The 22,118-nt window shown below is 35.5% G+C and overlaps 2 pseudogenes across 1 annotated transcript; both read right to left on the bottom strand.

The window, feature by feature from the left end:
* Positions 1–71: 71 nt before the first annotated feature.
* Positions 72–941, bottom strand: LOC150033760 (uncharacterized; annotated as a pseudogene).
* Positions 942–16,199: 15,258 nt separating this feature from the next.
* On the bottom strand, positions 16,200–21,567 carry LOC120087011 (pectinesterase-like; annotated as a pseudogene). Its single transcript, XR_016532259.1, has 3 exons — positions 20,824–21,567; positions 18,609–18,967; positions 16,200–17,373 (listed from the first exon to the last, which is right to left on the bottom strand). The product of XR_016532259.1 is annotated as a pectinesterase-like (transcript).
* Positions 21,568–22,118: the final 551 nt, after the last annotated feature.

Genomic DNA, 22,118 nt, shown 5'->3' with positions numbered 1-22,118 from the left:
TTTCCACCCCTCTGCATCAGTTGGATGTCGTAATACATCATCCGTTTCAACTCGCTTATCTTTATGTCATCTCATGTCAGAAGCGCCTTCAATTGATGCAAACAATCGTTTTAATCTCAGTATCAATGGAAAATGACGCAATACCTTATGTGGTATTTTTTACCCTTACCATCATTAACTTTGTACTGAGATTCACCACAAACAGGGCATTGTTGTAAATATGCAAACTCTTTCTAATACAATACACAATCATATTTGCACGCATGAATAGACTCATAATCTAGGCCTAAATTATGCAATTTTCGCTTGGCTTCATAAAAGGAATTAGGTATAGAGGTGTCAGCTAGAAATGCTGCTTTTAACAATTCCAACAACATGTCAAACGATTTGTTACTCCAGCCGTTCAGAACTTTGATATCCATCAACTTCACTAAAAAGTTTAAGAATGAAAATTGCGAACACCCAGGGTATAACTCATTACGTGCTTCGGTCATTAAATCCTCGAATAAGTTCGTGGTATCTCTTTCTTGACCATTAAAGGACATTTCATTATTCTCAATCCTTCCTTCATTTGCATTTTCATTTTCAATTGGAACTTGTAAATCGTTTATAAGATTCAACATCTCATTTTCTTCGACAACATTACTCTCTATACTATCTACTTCAACGTCCTGTATTGAATGACTTCTATGACTTCTAGATAAGTTTACTGGCTCTCCATGATATACCCATTCACAATATGAGGGAGATATTCCATATGTTAATAGATATCGTTCAACAATATCTATCTTTCCCCAAATTGAATTCATACAATTCTTACATGGACATCTTATTCGTTCGGAATCATTTACATGAAACCTTGCCATATCTAAGAACTGTGATACTCCTTCTCTATACTCCACTAATAACTTATTCCTTAGTTTAATCAATTCTTTATTCATCCTTAAAAATAAATATTTTCTGACCAACTTGTAATCCAAAACAATAACCTAGATTAGAGGACAAAGTACAAAGTATTATTAAGCATCGGGTTCCATAATTTTCATTTGTTAAGGCAAAATAAACACATAGGTCCCTAGACCGCTTAAATTATCCCAACAACTTTTAAATGTTTTATTTAGTACGTCTCCAAGCTTTCAATTTTGTGTCTAACATAGGCCTTTCATCTATTCGACATCTTCTAAAATTTACAAGCCTATTGGACACAAAATTTAAAGTTCAATTTTCTATTAGACACAAAATTTAGTTTTATGTGTAGTAGATTCTTTAAACATTTTTAAAATATTAAATGCGTTAAGTACAATATTTTAAAAAAGTGGGGAAGAAGAAGGGTCTGGTTTAAACCATAATTTTGGGGAGTGATATTCCACCAATTCACAATAATCCACCAAATTGCATAAATTGTAACATATATTATAGTAAATTAAGTAATTCATAACCTTAAGAATTAAAAGGGGAAAAAAAAACTCAATCCACAATAACATCCACAATCCATAATTCATAATTCACATTAGATTACCAACATGCTAGAAATTAAACATTAAGCATCATTAATTACCAACATTTGTAACATGCTAAAAATTAAACATTACCAACATTACCAACATGCTAGAAATTAAAAACAATGGCTTAAATTAAGATACAAAATAAGAGAAAGTAAATGAAATGGAAGTGCACGAACCTTGATGAAAGCTTGAAAATAAACAACAAATTTGCAAGCAATGAAGGGGGAAGGCGACGGCAGACGGCGGCGCGAAGGGGGAAGGGCAGGCGGCGGTGCAGGTGTGAAGAGGGGCGGCGACAAGGGGGAGCGGCGGGGGCATGAAAGGAAGATGGGGCGGCGGGTGTGAAGGGGGGCAGCGGAGGAGGGGGTTAGGATTTTTTGAGAGGGAGAGATAAAAAATTTTAGGGGAATGGGGAAGAAGAAGGGGTCTGGTTTAAATCAGACCCCTCTCCCGACGCTGCCCGACGGATGTTGAAAGATCCGTTGGGAGTTCCCAGGTTAATATCCGGCGTCGGGAGTTCCCCGGGAACTCCCGATGGTCCTTTACTTCGTCGGAAGAGACCTAACTCCCGACGCATTAAAACAACGTTGGGAGTTCCCGTTTTTCTTGTAGTGAATCAAAGCCCTAACGCAACGAAAGAAAACAGGACCATACTTGAAATTACTTTAGGAATTCTGAAATACCAATATATTGGAAAATTCATAATATTATAGAGACATAAAAAAAACACAACCTACTATAAATTAAATCCTAAGTTAAGCATGCATTAGAAAATAAATTTTACAAAGAAAAAGAAAAGAATATTTACTTTTGTAGAACTGAATGAAAATTGCCAATTCTTCAATTGGGATTGAAATCGATAACACCAAAAGGGCTTCATTCCTATTCTCTGAGAACTTTTGGTATGGTTTATGCGAACTAGATGAATAGGGGAAGAAGGATGAGGGTTTGAGAAAGGAAGAGATTTTTGTGTACAGAATACTTATGTGCAAAATCACTTGCAATAACCTCTCCCCTGCATACGTTTTGTAGGTATTTGATCAAAAGAGAGAGAGAAATGTGGGAGTCATTCCACGTTTCTATTAACTCCCTAAGTGGGAGTTAATTTTTAGATTAAAATTAAATAAATTAATTTAATAATTAATTATATCTTATTTAATTAATGATTTCATTGAAATCATATCTAAATTAAACATCTCTCATATAACCTATAGTTTAAATTTAATTAATTTAATTGAATCAAATCAAATTAATTAATAATTAATTAATTCTTCAGTTAATTAATTACCTAATTAAATATCAAATACTTAGTTTAGGCTACACTTGAATCATATTCAATTGTATTTCTCTCATAACCTATCGTTTTGATGTGCATCTAATACGCATTAATTTTAACTTATAGTTTTAATATGAATCCAATTCATAAATTAATTTTGAATCATATCCAAAATTAAATTTATATTATAAAGTTTAATTAAAATATAAGCTTTATATTATAATGTATCATTATACATTTTATTATTTCCTCAAGTGAATTTGAACATTTCAAACTCTATTCAAGACATAGTTACCTCAATTCTCTTTACGAGCTAGGAAAGAGACCTTATTAAACTACAGATCAGAAGCTCCAACGATATGAGATTAATTAGCTAAACTCGTTAACCACATTAATCAATATTTGTTAACTGTGGGAACACTCCACTAAAGACCAATAACAGCAAGTTAGTCCTTCATGAGTGTTCGTAATACCAGCTGGGTCAAATTACCATTTTACCCCTAGGTTACCTCTATATCCTTAAGTAGCAATGCTCTTTTAATGAACAACTTGTTTATGGTCCAACCATTAAACAGAAACCCCTCTCAGGCTAGTGAGAGAGTGGGGCCCTTTGTTCAAGTTCTAGAGATACCACTTAAGGAAACACGTATCTACTTACCCTAAAGTTGAGAAGAAGTGAAATTCATCTTTTATTATTATGTTCCCAACTCTTCGCTCGGTTTTGTCCTCAAACTGGTAGGCAGTCGGCGAACTAACCACTCTCACCCATACGAATCAAAGGACAATCCCTCGTGAATAGTAGTTCATAATACACTTAAGATTAAGACTAAGTATCCTAGGTCATTCTATTGAAATAGAAACCTAACTAGTCAACGAAGTTACATCTAGTGGTTACTATTTTGCGGTCCGATCTTATACAAACTCATTGCATAGGATACCTCCACTCGCATGTTGCCTACAAAAATGTGTTGGATGTTGTGACAAAATCTTGTTGAGATAAAAACTTGTTGATGCTTGGTATGCATTAGAGGTCCCAAGGCATGCGGTCAAATGTTCCTTCATTGGGTAAGAGCTCAGCGCATGTGGACAGATCCTACAATCAACTATAAAATATAATACTTTGGCACACGTTAACTCATGATATACGGTCAGCAAGGATTTCAAATGTATTTCAGTGAGAATATAATTTTAATCATGAATTCTTAATATTATCAACACATATTTAGCCTATCTAACCTCATTCTTCTAAGTAAAAGGCTACAATAACTTGTATTTCTACAAGTTATCATTGGATCATTGCATTTGTATCAAATACAAAGTAGACCGTATCCATACATATAATACCTTGCCTTGAATGCTTTTTTTAGAAGTGAAAGTTGTCCCCACAAACCAACATGGGTCCTTTCAGCATGCTTTGTCCTCACTCACATGCATCCTAGGAAAACTCCCAGGAGTTCACCCAACATAGGATTGCTCCAAGCTAAACACGCTTAACTTTGGAGTTCTTATGATTAAGCCACCGAAAAGGAAGGTGCACCTTGTTAGTATATGTAGTAACTTTCAATTCTTTTAAGCTTTTTTTAACCATACTTTCATGTCCTCAGGATCCCTCTCATTCGAATGTGATACCGATTCATTCATATACCCCTCCTGAATTCGGGTCGTTACATGATCCATTTGTATATCACCACATACATATTTAAGCTACATCAAATAACTTTGGATCTTAGTTTATTGATTTTGGGTTAATATAACTCAAATAAAATAACACTTGTTTTTTTTAAATAAATAATCTATTCGTACAACTGATTTACAAACTACGAACGAGATTTAGGACATCAACCCCAACAGTAGAAAGCAGGTATTATCTATTCTATAGCTGGCAGTGAGTGGATGAGCTCCATTCATGTGGTACCTAAGAAAATAGGTATCATTATAGTTAAAAATAAAAGAGGGGTAGACGAAACTCTTATTAGGGTTCAGAATGAGTTGAGAATGTGTATTGATTATCGAAAGTTAACTAATGTAACTAAAAAGGACATTTTTCTATATATTTATCAACCAAATGCTTGAAAGTCTTGCAGGAAAGTCGTTTTTCTGTTTCCTTGATGGTTTTTTAGGTTTTTACTAGATTCCAATTTATCATGAGGATCAGGAAAAAGACGACTTTCACCTGTCCATTTAGAGATTTTGCATTTAGATGGATGTCCTTCGGTCTATGTAATGCCCCAGGAACATTCTAGAGATGTATGATGAGTATTTTCTCTAATCTCATTGAAAACTGCATCAAGGTACTTATGGACGATTTCAATATTTATGGAAATTCATTTGATGATTGTTTGGATAACTTGTCTAAAGTCCTAGAATGGTGTATTGAGCTTGACCTTGTGTTAAATTTTGAAAAGTGTCATTTCATGGCATCTTGTCGAATAGTTATAGAACAGTTATCTCTGAAAAACGAATTAAAGTGGATCAAGCTAAGATTTATGCTATATCTAACCTTTCTTACCCCAAAAACATGGGGAAGTTTGTTCTTTTTTGGGCCTTGTAGGATTTTACCATGGGTTCATTAAAGATTTCAGTAGGATTGCATTGTTAACGACCACCTTGCTACAAAAGGATATGGAATTTAGTTTCAATGACGAATGCAAGCAAGTAGTTGCCAAAACTAAGGCATCCCTAATTAGTTCTCCAATCATGGAAGCTCTTAGGTGTGATCTCCCATTTAAGATTTTGAGCAACACGTGCAACTACGCTATGGGAGTTATCCTAGGCCAAAGTGTGGAAAAGAAATATCATATCATTTACTATGCTTCAAGGACCGAGATAGTGCAATTATACGACTATTGAAAAGGAGCTTCTTTCTATTGTTTTTGCTCTTAAGACCTTATATTGTTGGCTCTGAAATAACCATTTTCTCTAATCATGTAGCCTTGAAGTACCTGTTGAACAAGAAGAAGTCAAAGCCTTGCTTGTTGAGATGGATCCTACTTTTACAGGAGTTTTATTTGAAGATAAAGGATCGTAAGGGGTCTGAGAATAGAGTTGCTGACCACATGAGTAGGCTTTTACGTGATGAGGAATGTTTACCATCTGATGGAGACTTCCCAAGATTCTTTCTGCAAGTGGAAGGCATTCATGTGACTCCTTGGTATGCAGCCTTGGTAAATTATTTGGTTACATGTAACTTTCCTCTTGATCTTAGTAAATGTCAAAAAGATAGGATAAAAAGTGAGTAAATTGTGCACACAATCAATTCCATTAGCTAATCTAGAAGTGATACTCGTTTATTCAGTATTAGATCATCTATAGCAGTCATAAAGGGAGGGAATCAAAGTCAATCACAATTTTTTATTGAATGAAAAGAGCCAATGAAAGATCTCGAAGCTATAGAAATTTTGTGGTAGGCGTGCGCTCGATTCAGCATCTTTAGGAGCACATTTCTATGGGGCTCCACTCTCGAGATTCATATTGATCAATCGACCTCTGTGTCCTGCCAGTTCGCTAAGTAGACTCACTTTACCGAGGGGCAAGAAAGGCTGGAACTATTCCTGCCAAAAACGATAGCGTTTGGAGAAACCTGCTAAGCCCGCCTTTCTTCCCCAGTGTGATTCAATCCTTTAGCTCAAACTTTCTTATCGTCCTTAGGAAAAGGTAGTCGTACTCTTACCTTTTCCTTTTCTGTCTAATGACTTGCTAAGAAAGTAAACTTGAGCCCTAGCTGCCTTTTACCTAGCGCTTAACCTTGCTGATACTGCTTTGAGAAACTGCAGGCTTAATCGATATTGTTATCCATTGATAGTTGTATACTCCAATCTTCCGAAGTTTAGCATAGAATCAGGAAATAATAAGGGCTAGAACTTGAATCACAGGAGAATAGATTACCAGATCAGAATCAATAAAAAGAGGTTTTGAGTAGTTTCTCTTTCCTTCTGATAGAAAGAAATATTATAATAGGAATTCGGATTTTAGTAGGCATATCGGCCTCCCCTCTGAAAAAGCGAGATCACAGGCAACCAACCGGTTGAGAGGTCGGGACATGGTCCTAAAAAACTCACCAAGGTATCCACCCATTTTCTTAATGTATGTGAGCCATAGTTAATGCAATAAGACTTGATGAAGGCGGTGCTGTTTGTAGGATAACGGCAATTGCCTTCAATCTTGGTAAATATTATATATAGAAGAAATCTTATTTATGGAAATTCTATTCTATTCAAGTTATTAGAATATGTGTCCCTAATGAAGAGTTTGAGTCTCTATTAGCTTTCTGTCATGAACATGCATGTGATGGGCACCTTAGCCCCCAACATACTACTAAGAAAGTTTTTTATTATGGGTTGTATTGGGAAACATTGTTTAGGAATGCTTTCTTTTATTGCAAAACCTATGAGAGGTGTCAGAAGTCTGGTAACCTTTCTCGTAGGAATGTGATGCCTTGGGTCCCTATTATATTTTGTGAATTATTTGATGTTTGGGGATTTGATTTTATGGGGTTATTTTCTTTTTCTTGTGGTTTCAAGTATACCTTGATGGATGTTGATTATGTATCAAAGTGGGTGGAAGCCAAAGCCATCACTATTGACGATTCTAAGGTTGTTGCAAAATTCTTAAAATATAACATTTTGCATAGGTTTGGTTTCCCAAAGGCTATCATTAGTGATCAAGGTTCCAACTTTTGCAACAAGGTAATCACCTCTTTATTGAAGAAATATGGAGTTCAAAACTACATCATTACTCCCTACCATGCTCAGACAAATGGGGAAGTTGAGATTTCAAATAGAGAGATCAAGGTAATTCTAGAAAAGGTGATAAATCTAAGTACAAATGATTGGAGTTTGAAGTTGAACGATGCATTGTTGGCCTCTAGGACCGCTTACAAGGCCCCTATTGGGATGTCCCCATATAGGTTGTTCTATGGCAAGGCGTATCACCTTCTTATTGAGGTGTAACATAAAGCCTTTTGGGTAGTAAATCGTAACGCAATCTTAACTCTGAGGAAGTTGGGGAGGCTAGACTATTGCAATTTACAAGAGTCAGAGGAAATATGGTTAGAAGTATATGAGAATTCTTTGATCTACACGGAGAAAACAAAACTATTCCATGATACAATGATTGTCAAAAAACAATTTTAGGTTGGACATAAGATTTTGATATTTAATTTCCACCTCAACCTTAAGGCAGGCAAGCTTCATTCTAAATGGTTAGGCCTTTTGCCATTACTAAAGTTTACCCATATGGTGCAATTGAGGTGACTAGCTTCGAGAGAGGAAAGATGTCCAAATTGAATGGCCATATGATCAAAGTATTTCATGAGAAGGATTCACTCCAATGCTTCGACCATGTATATCGATTGGACATTTTCAAATATGCTTGAATTGAGCCAAATATGGTCGAGAAACTGATCTTGAAAATTTGTGCTTCTAGAGGCAGCCAGAGTTTAAAAGTTATTGCTTTCATAATTTAGTTTTCTTTTAGTACTTTTTCTTTCTCTTGATCCTAATTCTTCCCATCATTCTTTTCTCTCTTTTTTTTTTTTTTTTTTTTTTTTGTTAAGATTATTTATGGAGAGAAGTTGAGTTGAGGGAGCCAAATCCTTCCATCATCCCATTATCCAAATAAGCCTTCTGATTCTATCATATTGAGGACAATGTGCACTTTAAACGTTGAGGGTGGGGTATTTGGATTCGAACACTCTATATTATGATGATGATATAGCTTGGGCTCATTGAGCTCTATGCTCAGACAATGTTGTTGCTTGCATGCCTGTTTGCTTGGTTACCTTGTTCCTTGTAATGACTAGTTGATGTTATATTCATATTGATTGTATTATGAGATTAAGTTGGAAGAAAGCAATTATGATTTTTTAGCCATTTTTGAAAAAAATTTCACTTCTGTTGTGCATCTTTTGGTCCTTTGCTTACCATCTAATGTTTTTTCTACTTAGAATTGCATTATTTATCCTATAAGCTTGTTGTCATCCCAATAGGCTTAGTAATAGAATTAAACACTCTTAAGCTTCAACTTAGCAATAAGTGCACAAGGAATTAACCAAGGGATTTCTTGCTTGTCTTGGGTGTTATGGTGGGTGGGCCGAGAGGTTGAGCTGGTGATGGGGGTCACAGAAGGGCTGAAGCTGGACCGTGAGGAGGTAAATCGAGCTGGGTTTATGAGGAATTAACAAAGAGAGTGGGATGCTGATTCAAGCTAATGTCGATTCAGCTAGGGGGTGTGGTTCAAAGACGGACCGGTTAGGTTCAATGGCAGAGCGATTTGGTTTTGTTGGATCTGGTTCCGGTTTGAGAGGGGGAAATTCGTGGGTGGCCCTTTTTGGGTCCGATTTAAGGGAAAATTTAGAGTTTACACCCCCTTGGTTGAGAATGATAAAGTGATTGTTGAGCCTTGTGAGGAGGTCCTTGATGCGGGTGTTTGTTTATGGGAGAAATCTTTGGTGTTCATTTTGTGGATGCAAAACTCTTGTATTCTGTTATTTGTTGCCTTATTAAGAGATTTTGGGGACGCGTAGAGATGCCAACTAGTACCTTGCTGGAGAACAAATAGATTATCTTTAAATTTCAAAAGGTAAAGTCATAGGACTGGATGCTGGAGAATGGCCCGTGGCACTTGGGTGACAAGCCTATCTTATTATGACAGTGGTCACCAGGTATTATTCCTGAATCCTATGTTTTTTATTCTGTTCCAATCTGGATTAAACTGAAGCGTATTCCCTTAGAGTTGTGGATGGATAGGGGTTTAGCAGTGTTGGCTAGTATCATAGGTAAGCCTATTTCTTTTGATGTTGCAACTAGAGAGCGACGTGGTTATCGTATGCAAGAGTTTGTGTTTAGGTAGATCGTGATTCGTTATTGCCCCCTTTAGTTATTGTTAGAATGCGGGGTCAGAAGTCTATTATTCTAGTAGTGTATGAGTGGAAGCTTCGTAAGTGTGCTTGTTGTGGCTCTTTTGGGCATATTGGGCTATGTGTGTGAAAAAAGGTGTGGCAAAGGGTCAGGATTTGAGTGTTGTGGTAGTGAATGAGGGGTGTTTCAGGAGAAGGGTGGCACTGAGAGTGTAAGGAAGGGTCAGGAATTGAGTATTGGTGGGAGGGGAGTTAGCCAAGTGGTTGGGAATAAGAGTGTAGAGTGTGATGACGAGTTTACTATGGTTAGCCGTCATCAGCGAGATAGAGAAGGTGTGGGACATAGGGGTGGCAATGGGTCACCGGGATCAATGCCTTTGAGGAGCAGAGTAGTTTATAGCTCCCTTGGGATTACGGGTTTATTAGGCATGTTGATGATCGGAATCAATTTGACATACTGAGTGATGAGGGGAGAGACTTGTTGGCACTGACATTAATGCAGTCTAATCCTGATCCGTTGTCTGTTTTGGATGGGATGTTTGGGAGTTCGGGAAAAAGCCCAGTGAGAGGTGGTAGGTGTGATTTCTTGCATGTTCATGGCCTGGTGTTCCTGGAATGTGAGGGAGTTGAATGACCCTATTAAGTGTAGGGTGGTGGCGGATTTTCTCTCTTCCTCCTCTGTTACTTTCTGCTATTTGCTTGAGACGAGGGTTTGTCGACAGAACTTTGTGGTGGTGGATAGGTTTTCTGATGCTTGGAGATATGTGAATAGCTATAGTGTGAATGGAGTTGGGAGGATCTGGGTGATGTGGCAGAAGAGTGTCTATGATATTATTCTGGATGTCAGTGGGGATCAATTCATTTCTGAAACATTGGTAGATATTGTTTTTAGTACTAGGGTATATATTGGTGCGATGTATGCCTCTAATTACATGAGACTATGTATGACAGGGTGTTAGGGGTGGCAATAGATTTCTTTCGTGGTAGTTTGGGGTCTCAGCGCCTAGGGTATAGGGTTCTTACTACTCGGATTGGGGATATTGTGTAATTTAGCTGGTCTGCAGAGGAGGTAGAGGCGTTTGGTCGCCAAGTGAGACGGGATGAGATTCAGAAGGCTTTTTTCTCAATGAAGTCTGGGAAGGCTTCTAGACCTAATGGGTTTTCGGTGGATTTTTACAGAGTTACTTGGAGTATGGTTGAGGATGATTTCTATGTTATTGTTATGATTTTTTTTAGTCCCGTTATCTATCTACTACTATTACTCTTATCCCAAAGAGGTGGGGAGCTGATCCTATAGAGGACTTTTGTCCTATTTCTTGTTGAATGATGTGTAAAGTGTATCTCGAGGGTTCTAGCTGAGAGATTGTGGTTGTGGTTGCCTTCTTTCATTAGTGGTAACCAGTCTGCATTTGTTCCTGGTAGGTCGATTTTTTATACCATTTTATTGTGTCAGGAGCTTGTGGAGGGCTATAAGGTAGGCAGAGGGAAACCACGTTGTGTGTTAAAGGTTGACCTTCAGAAGGCACATGATTCGGTCAATTGGGATTTTCTGTTTGGTGTGTTGCTTGATATAGGTACGCCTCTTCAGTTTATTAGTTGGGTGAAGGCGTGTGTACTTCGCCTACGTTCTTTTTGATGATTAATGGTTTTTCCCTAGTAGGAATGGATTGAGGCAGGGGGATCTATTGTCACCATTTTTGTTTGTGATGGAGATGAGGTCCTGTCCAGGTTGTTGAATAAGCCTCCTGTGTGGTTTAGGTTCCATGATTAGTGTGAGCGTGTGGGCCTGACTCATTTGGCTTTTGCAGATGATTTGATGATTTTTTGTGCAGCTGAGAGGGGTTCTTTGGAGTTTATGAGGCAGGTTCTGGCAGAGTTTGCAGAGCTGTCTAGGTTAGTTGCGAATGGTGGGAAGAGTTTCATATTTGTAGCGGGTGTGGAGTCTGGTGAGGTAGAGAAGCTTTCTGTTTTTATAGGATTCTCTCTTGGTTCACTGCCTGTTAGGTATCTAGGGTTACCTTTATTGGCTGGTCGATTGAGGGTTGTGGATTGTGTGCCTTTGATACAAAGGATTACAGCTTGTATTAGAAGCTGGGCGGCTCGGTCCCTCTCTTTTGCTGGGAGGTTACAATTTGTCAAGTCTGTCTTATAGTCCTTTTAGGTGTTTTGGTGTAGTATCTTCGTGTGTAACTCATTAGGTTGATCGTCTGTTGCGTAGTTATTTATGGAAGGGTAGCGAAAGAGTCAGGGTGGTGCACAGGTAACGTGGGATGAGGTGTGCTTGCTAAAGGGTGGGGGTGGGGGTTTGAAACATGTGGCTTCATGGAATCAGTGCTATTATGAAGTTGCTTTGGCTTCTTTTAATTAAATCGAGCTCATTATGGGTGGCGTGGGTAGAGGCGTATGTTTTGCGTGGGTGGTCTTTGTGGGTTATTTCGTGTGAGGTTGGGAGGTCGTGGTGCTTGAGGGCTATCTTGCGTTGTAGGGATAGATTCAAGCATCTGATTCGTTTGATGGTGGGTGATGGAAGTTCATGTTTTTTTTTTTTTTTTGTGGGATCTTTGATTGTCGGGGGGTGCGATTATGGATTCATATGGGTGTACGGTGGTTTATGATGCAGAGAGTAGTATGGAGGTGTAGTTATCAGAGTTTATGGATGGTGAGGGAGGTTGAAGATGGCCTACAGTGTCTTAGAATTTTCTTGAGATCTGGGGTCTTATTCAGGCAGTGAGGCCTAAGGTAAGGGGGAAGGATTATTAGGTTTGGGTGTCAAGTACTAGTGGTGGATTTTCTATCGCTAGTGCGTGGGAGAGTTTGCGCCCTCGTCGCCCTAAGGTGTCTTAGACAGGTCTTTTGTGCTCTGGGAGTGGTATTCCATATTACTCCTTTTATGCGTGGTTAGCTGTGAGGGACAGGTTGGGTACTCGAGATTGGTTGAGGAGTTGGGGTGTGTTGCCAGAGTGGGGTGTCTTCTGTGTGGGGGAGGTGTGGAGTCGCGGGATCATCTATTTTTTGAGTGTGGGTTTGGGAGAGAGGTGTGGTCAGGTATGTTGCATCAGTTGGGTTCGACTCATCGGGTGGTAGGTTGGGTTGTCGAGTTGAGTTGGTTGTGCCGAGTGGGGTCGGGTAAGGGGGTGCATAGTAAGCTGTTCCGTGTCTTCTAGTGTGCTTGCATCTACTACATTTGGCAGAAGCGCAATCGCTGGCTTCATGGGGGTAGACCGAGGACAGTGACTGCTCTGTTTCATCTTATGGTCTCTACGGTTTGTGTTCGTGCTGCTTTCTGACGGGTTGATCTTCTTGGTCTTATCTGTGCGTTTATGGATGTTTTTCCTCTTTTTGTACTTGTCGATGTTCTTTGTTTGGCTGTTGGCCCCAGGTGATGGGGTTTTGTTTCCTTTACTCTGTTTTTCTCTCAGGTGGATGGTGTTGTTTACATTTGTTTGGCTTTGTTTAAGAGTCCTATCTTTGCTTGTGCTTTGTTGCTTTGATGCCTTCATCCCAGGCTGTGGAATCTCCCTTGTTGTTGTATAATAATATCACCTATTCTTAAAAAAAAAAAATTGTTTGTCTTAATAAATAAAATAAAAATACACTGATAATAAGGAGAGGTTTACTCCATTTTCTTGAGAATGCGAGTAGCCAGGGGCAGATAGGCAACTTTTGATTTCTTTTTCGTTGAAAGCATTCTTGAGAAACGTGCAAGCTTAAGCATTCTTGAAGAAATCGTTCCGTCACTGGATGTCATTTATGTAACCCGTGTAGGCAAGTCAAAATGAAAGCAGTACCTCTAGATTGGGTTTCCTTTATACTCATAAAAAAAAAAAAGAGAGAGAGAGAGAAAAGAGAGACAATGAGAATTGAGGTTTGTTTTTCCTTTTTACATATTATTGCCATCTTGATGTTTAATTTATGACCTTTAGAGCCAAAGTAGGGGAAAACGAACTGAGGGCTTCATACAAATATTCTGAATAGTTCATGCTTAAAATAGATAGGCTTGGAAATTATTCATGCATGAGAATATTTGAAAGGAATTTCCAAACTTGACTTCAATTCATTAATTGTTTTTGGATGACTTAATCGATTGCGAGCATGATCTTGATTGACTGTTAAAGTTGGAGTAATGAACATGTAAACTTGACAAACTATATTTTGAGTGATTACATATTCTACCTTACTCGAGGACAACAAGAATAGAGTTGGAGGTGATTTGAGAACACTTGAAATGTGTTATCTCTCTCCACTTAATTCAGAGATGTTCCTTGGTTTAATATATTTATTTAATAATTTTATAGGTATTGAGTGTAATGTAGTAGAATTGACCATTGACACCATTTTTGAGGTAAAACGAGCTTGATTGGAGTTTTAGAGCATCAACGGAAGCAATAAAACTCAAATTGGGAGCAAGGTCGGTGCTTTCCACGTCGCCATAAGGCAATAACTGCCTTTTTCGTGCAAGAAGAAGAGTGTCGCAGAGCTCTACTCTAGCATTGCAGCACTACGTATATTCACAGACAGGACGAGCATGCTCTTCAAACTCGAGGGCCTGCAATGCAAGAGTGTCGCGACACTCTACCCTAACACTACAATGGCAGTCAAATTTTTCTTTTTATAACCCTAGCCGTCCACAGTGTATTATCATCTTCTTAGTCCTCTCTAGACAAGAACTCTCCTTTCACATATTCTGTAGATTTGAGTTGATCTTATGCAAATTTTGATTGTAATCTTGATTACAATGATGATTCTCGGCTAAACATGTAATTTTTAGCTTGGGTCTTAGGAGTTTCTTCTCATCTATGTAACGTGTGAGATCTATCTTTATTCTAAACTTATTTGAATCTTGTATTTCTGAAGTTTTCCACTGGAATTTTTTTTAAATTATCATATCTAATCGGTATATTGTTTGACAAATTATTGGTCAGGACTGGTATATTGCTTTAGATCCAACTTGATTCGTAATTGTTGAGTATATTGAATCTATTTTGTGGCAATTAGTGAGGTTAGCTTACAAGTTTCTTGCACATCTGATTAATGATTATTGATTAGTTCACTAAGCAGAAGAGTGCAATTGAGCTTCTAATTAGGCTTTTATATTGGTTGTTCAACCTAGTTTTACCTTGAACGTAATGCAGTTGTCCTAATTGTTGCATGCATCTCATCTCTTCGTTCTTAGATAACTAGTTAATTGTGGATAATTAGTTAGCATCTCTAATTAATTAGGCTAAGCCTAAAATACAAATTGAATCGATTAATGAGTTCAATGATTAATTTTCATAGTTAGAAGGAATTTCGACATATGACCCAAGCTAGGATCCCTCATTCATAAGAAAACTCTTCCAACATTATTTTGCAATTCACTCATTTGATTTGATTGAAATTATCAGTTTGTGCAATTTATCTTTCGTTTACAAACAACCAACACCGCTCCCCCTTCGATTATCTTGAAACACTAACAATTTAATTAGAGAAACTCAACGGTTTCTTGAGGTTCGACCATACTACCATTATCACAAGCTTAGTAAGAACAGATAATTATTTGACAGTTAAGGCCTTTGACAAGTCTTGGCTATCAGCAGCGACAAAAATTCTTGTAGTGGTGGGTTTGCTGAATGAGGGAGCTTTCTAACCTTTTACTTGGGTTGGATGAAGATTTTGACGATTTTTGTAATTTTTTTTAGACTTTGCTATATCTATAAATATTTCAGTCATTTTTCTTTATTTGAAATCAGCCGAATTTGAAATGTATAAATCTTGTGAATCCTATTCTTGTCAATCAAAACCCAGACAAATTTTGTCAAAATTCTAAATGAATCTTCAAATGATGAGTCCAATTTACTTTTGTTTCCTTTTTTCTTTTTTTTACCAAGTGGGTCATGATATGGAACCCATGTTTATTAATATGGTATAAGAGCAATCAAGCCCAAATGATTATTTGATAAAAAAATAAAAATCTCAAAGAGTCATTTTTTTTTTTTACTATGATTTTGAAGTTTGTGTGATTTTGTTTTGGAAAGAGTTTAGTTTGTATAAGTTGGACAATGAACTTCATATTTACTGAAAATCTATTGTCAGCAAGCTCCATCTATGGTTGAAATGATTATAATATCTGAGGTTGGGGGTGATCTCCAGTGGGCGGCGACTGTATGGATGTGGTGAACGTTGTTGGTGTTGGACAACCGGTGAAACTGGGTAGTTGTGTGGAAGTGAAGTCATTACGGATTAGTGGATGCATCGGGAAAATCATTTTGATTGGCTTGAAGAGTTAATCCAAATACATCTTATATAATTTCTTAAACGTGCTAATCAGAAGCTAAACACACGTTATATAGTTTCTTAGAAGTGCTAATCAAAAGATAAGTTTGTGGAAATGAGAGGTTGATGGATATGGCTTGACTCACGCCGCGGATAACAGCACTTAGACAAGGTAAACGATAGCGTTTGTAGAAGTAGACGATAACGTCTGCGGAAGGTAGACAACAGCTTCAAGAGATAGGCGGTAAACGACAGTGGTAAACCAAGTTTTCCTTTATGATTTCTTGTATTTGAAATGTACATAGGTGATGTATTTATACAATATGGAATCCATAATTTGAGAATACAAAAATAACTCAACAAATATAAATGGTTAGAGATTTGGTGGTAACCAATCTATTAGTCCTATTCTTTTGGTAGATAGGCAAGACTTTATGTGTTGGCATCCTTAATATCAACATCTTATTGCCAATTGGTTTTGAGATGAAACTTCATATATCAAACATGGTATTAGAGCCCATAAAGTCGAAACGGGTGATGTCGGTCCAATAAGAAGAAATTGTGATCCATTGGTGAACCCAAAAGAAGGCACCATCTTGAGGGACATGTTGAGAATCTCACATTGGAAAAATCAAGGGGACTCACACTCTTTATAAAATAGATGGTCAATTGGTTTTGAGATTGAACCCCATATATCAAACACGGAGAACAATAACACAAGATTTTAATTAAGTCTTAAACTTTAATTTTACTCAATTAACTAGCTTTGCTTCCAACTCCCGTACATCTTTTGATCAAACAAACTAAAAGCAAGAGTTGCAAGCTAATTAAGATAGTAGCTTTAAAGGTCAAGCTGATAGGGGAAGCCAGTGGATTGGAGCCAATCAGCACGACCAATGAATTGTCCAGCAGTAAAGGCCTTAGCTTGAGCTTTATTAATAATAAGAGACCATGGCACTCTACAACAAGTGTTGGCTCCAGCTCCATTATTATCATATTCTGCAAAGTAGGGTGTCTTTATTTCCCATTGGTTATTTCCGTTTGCATTACCACAACCCTAGCATATTCCTCCCATGGTCTCCCAAGGAAGCTTGGGAATTCTTTTATCACCGGCTGTAAGTCCGACGTCGCTTTTATCGTACACTTTTGGATCACGATTCCCGTGTTTTGATTCTTGTCGGTTCTTGATTGTGCCGTGACCATGTTCTTTTGATTAGGGCCTGGTTTGCGAGGGGTGAGGTCGGAGTTTTGGATTACGACTGCAGCATTACCGAATATAAAGTCGACTGTGCCTGCAACGACACAGTTTACGAAGAATTGACGGTTCGAATGGACGTAGAGGGTGTCTTGGTAAGCAAGCACGCCACAACGGTAAAAGGCCGAGTGATCTGAGCCAACACGGAGAGCTACAGCTTGGCCGTTGGCTGATCCGGCTGTGTTTTGAAAGGTTATGTCTCGAGCTAAAAATCTATCTCCCACAGCAGCTGCCAAGAAAAAACACATTGTTATTGTTTTTGGCTCGTCATGTTTTGTAATCTTAAAGTGTCTTTGCACAACATTGTTATTAGAAAAGTGGATGTTTTTAATATAATAATGATAAATGCTTCGACCAAATAAATGTTTGAAGTAATTTTGAAACGGTTAAAATTTTTTTTAGTTTTTCATATTCATAATTATCATTCTCAAATATATTTTTAATTATTTAAAATCAATTTAAATTTTTTTTACCATTTTAAACGATTTTATCAAAATCTAATTTGAATAATGTTAAAAAAAAAAACTCGTTTGGAATTGATTTTGAGAATATGAAAGAAATGATTTTAACCATTTCAAATTACTTTAAAAAACATATAGAAAATGTTATATGTTTGAAAGTGATTTCAAGAAGAAAAATACTTAGGTACATTTGGAATAGCAGCGTATTCCATCAAAATTAATCCATTATAATTTAACATGTGGTAAATCTGCTTATTTCTTTTTTAAATATATTAACGTTTTTATTATATGAATGATGAGAGTGAGATGTATTAAGACGAGGGCATAATTATTCAAAATCGATTAATGTTAAACTTTAAATGCTATTATTCGGCCATTAAAATTGATTTCAAATAATTGGTGACCGTTCTAGAGAAAAATGGTTTCAACATTTCAAAAATTATTTCCAAACTTTGTTTTTAAAAAAAAAAAAAAAAATTAAAGTGTTTCTTTACCCATTTTCACTTTCCAAGGGCAATGGGCCAAACAATGGAAATAAAAATAAATTACATTAACAATATTTTTGTTGACTTGTTAGAATTACCTCTTTAGAGTCTATAGTTGCTTCAAGAAGGTCCAAATATAAATGCATTATTTGACCTTTTGAGTAATAGTCTTGGACCATGTTTATGAAAATAAAACATTTTTATGTAGAAGACATAAAACAGATCTTAGACATTCTTAAAATGGAAAAGAATTTAGCATAATTTGAAGTTGATTGGAGTTTTAAAAACTTCATTAAAAACCTCCTCATGTAGAAATTTTTATAGATAGAAGAAAAAATATTAAAAAATCATTTTGTTTATAAAAAAAAAAAAAAAAAAATGACGGTCATACGGGAAATTTTCATTAGGTACCATTCCGGTAGTGCAACCAAAGCTGCATCTAAGTTTGTTTGTTTTTTTTTTCAAATGGAGTTTAAAATCAAAATAAATAAAAAAGAGTTGTGGTTTAGTTGCGTTACCGACTGTGGCGGGATTGAAGGTTGAGCTGCCACCCCCATAACTTCTACTACCTGTGATAAGGGTGTTGGATCTTCCATCTCCCCAGAACATAATATTCGTTTTACTACTTGGCACATCAACATTTTCCCTGTAAACTCCCGCCTTTATTCTTATTATATATCTTTTGCTACTCTTACTCGGCGCCGCCGCCACCGCCTCCGACTATTTTATAATTTCCATTTCCATCTGCCGCCACCACCACGTCCGCCGCAGCTTCCATCGATGACTCCATAAGCCTCTGGTCACCGGTTGCCATCCATTCTGGCCACTTTATTTCATCTTCTAAACCCTTCCTTCCTCTATTATTCTCACCTTCCTCCTATTATTTTCACAAAATTTCAATTTGGTCCCTTAGTTACTGCTCCAAATGTTTCAATGTTTCAATTTTTGTTGTGTGGTTTGTGTTTTGGGTTAATTTAGTCCTTATTGTCTCAATGTTTCCTTCCCTATGGTTTTGCCTAAACTTGAATACATTAGGATAGATCGTATCGTCGATAAGAGTCTATTTGCAATTCTTTAAAAATGTTACCATATACTTAATTATTAATCTTAAAAGTTTTATTCATTACAATTATCTCATCAATGATGGTACATTTCGGATATCCCATGATGGACTTAAATAATGTAATTGATATAATAATAATTTTGATGTATTGGCATTATTAAGTATAGTATGTAAAAATGAGTTTAGCTTGATATATAATTGATATGCAGTCGCTCGTTTGAGATTTGAGGTTCAATCCTCCCTTCATATTTATATTCAAAAATATTTAAAAAAAGAAAAAAATCTCCAATCATACGTCTCATTCACTGTCATACAATCAAAATCAAAACTAATGTAAAGGCAGAAATGTCCAATAATTGGATTCAGAAACGTGTTACAATTGTTACCTACAAAGCCGTATCTAGAACCAAGATAGGAATCAAAATACATCAAATTACTAAACATTTTCGCTTTCATATTTCTAGAAAAATAGAACGCTAGTATCGTTTTCGCAGAATGCATTTCTAATATGTTTTATCCTAAGTTCTCAATATGTATCATTATAGTCTTCAAATTTTTAAGAATATATTACTATTGATCCAAATATATGAAAAATTGGTACGGAAAAAAATTCGTAAACATAACTACATATGGTCAAGACATATTTCTTTAAGAGAATTTTTTACAAATAAGATAAATGTCAAACTATTTATAAAAATAGCAAAAAAATACTCATAGACTTCTATGTCTATTAGTGATAGACTTCTATCAATTTCAATCATTGATAGATAATGATTGACTTCTATCAACCTTTATAAGAGAAGATTAAAATTTTACTGTTTTGCATAAATAGTTTACTTTATTTTTCTATTTTTTAAAATCTCGTTCTTTAACTAGTTAAATATGCTCAAGTTGGATAACATACCAACTAGTTCTATCACCAATTATAATTTCACTAAAATAAAATTGTTTTATCCATTAAAATAATTAACATAGTTTATTACTTAGACAACAGTTAGTATTATTATGAACTATTTAAAATTTGTGATATTTAATATTCTATTATAACAATTTAATTAATATTAATAGATAAAACTACGTTAAAGTGATAAATGAAAAAACTTTGTAATATTTTATTATATAAAAATCTCGCCAACCAAAAAATATTTGTTTAATTTTTGTTAGAGAAAAACGTTATTAATTTTTTAATTGAAAATTTTGAATTTGTCAAACACATAAAATTCAAAGTTCAATGATGCATTGAGAAAAAAACATTAAAAGTTAGTTTAAAAATTTATTAAGCACTTTAAAAACTCTATAAATACAAACTTCTAATAGAAGGTAAAATTATGAAAACAAACAATAATGGTTGTAAGTAAATTAATAAATAGTTGTGAAATTACTGTACGACATAGTTGAAAGTGGTAGTTGCAATAATAAGTTGAAACATTCAATTGTTAAAGTTAGACTCGAAGCTTACATAATAGTTGTTAAAGTTAGACCGGAAAACAATTGTATAAGTTTGAAACTTCAATTTTAACATTTGGCGGATAAAATTTTACAATTATTATAAATTTGAGAGTCAGATTCTAACACTCATATAAGTTTAAGAGTTCAATTTTAATTATTAACCATATCTTAGGAGTGGTTTTTACTATTTTCCAAAATTTAAAAGATTAAAAGATTAGTACCTGGTTGTTACTGTCGGAAAATAGTACAATTTTGGGTTCGTCACTATGCGAGGATGAAGAAGTTAATTTATAAGGGAAATCGGAGACCATCAAACCTTTCTGATCTGTTAAAGCAGTGTCCGTCAATTTTTTAACCAAAGCCAATGCATTACTACACAATTTTGTCACATGAATATGTGTGCTTTCAATAAGCCTCAACACCTTTTTCTCTGTTTTGCCATTCGAAAATCCGTAGAAACAAGTCTCGTGAAAAAAATATATTAATAAGGTGCAAAATATATTATTATGTTAAAAAAAAAAAAAAACCCAACAAAAATTAAGCAGACACACTGTTTAGGATTTGTTTGAATGAGCTTTGGAATTGTTTATAAACTTTATTTTTTCATTTAAAAAATCAATAAAAATAACCCCTTATTGGTAATTATTTAGGTAAAAAAGAAGTATGTGTTTTGATGTTTCTTTGTGATGAGAGTGTGTTACCTAGGTTCCGATTGATAAATATTTAGGTCATGTTTAGTAATCATTTGTGTTTCAAAAATTTAGCTTATATATACTACTTTTATCTTTAAATTTTTTGTTTTGTTATTTGCTCTTATCTTTCTTTTTCAAAGTTTTTAAAAACTTGTTTTTGTGTTTTGTAATTTTGCTAGGAATTAAACTCTTTTTCTTAATAAAAATGAAAACATGTTAAGAAATTGAGAAGAAATATGTTTAACATTAAAAACCCCAAATTTATTAAATGGGGTAAAGATTTCGTTTTTTTTTTCAAAAAAAAATTAAGACTATTTACTATTCATTTCTTACAATGATTTCTTAGCCAAATTCCAAGAACAAACGCAATTTTTTAAAAGCAATTTTTAAATTAAGACTATTTACTATTCATTTCTTACAATTTTTTAAAACCATAGTAAGAAAGTAGGAAGAAAAACATGAATAATTTTGAAAAACTGAAAACTAAAAACGAATGCCCTGTTTGGTAACCATTTTTTTTTTCGATTTTTGGTTTTTGAAAATTAAGTCTTTTCCTTCCAATTTTTTTACAATAATTTTTATTTTTCTTAATTATAATGATTGAATTCCTAACCAAATTTCAAAAAAAAAAAAAAATCAAAGCTACGTTTTAGCAAGGATACCTGATTATAATGATCCATAGCATGTCAAACACAGTCATCCCAAAAAATACAAACAATTATAAAGATACCTGATTAGTAATGGCAGAACTTAGAAAGGTTTTGAGGTCATCAGCATACAAGGTAAGAGATTTCTTGTTGGGATACTCACGGAAATCCTCTATA

This window comes from Benincasa hispida, chromosome 9, assembly GCF_027475165.1.
Source record: "Benincasa hispida cultivar pf3 chromosome 9, pf3_genome.v1.1, whole genome shotgun sequence".
NCBI classification, from domain to species: Eukaryota; Viridiplantae; Streptophyta; class Magnoliopsida; order Cucurbitales; family Cucurbitaceae; genus Benincasa; species Benincasa hispida.
Note: the sequence above shows the minus strand (reverse complement) of the source record. Positions and strands in the feature narration are given on the sequence as shown.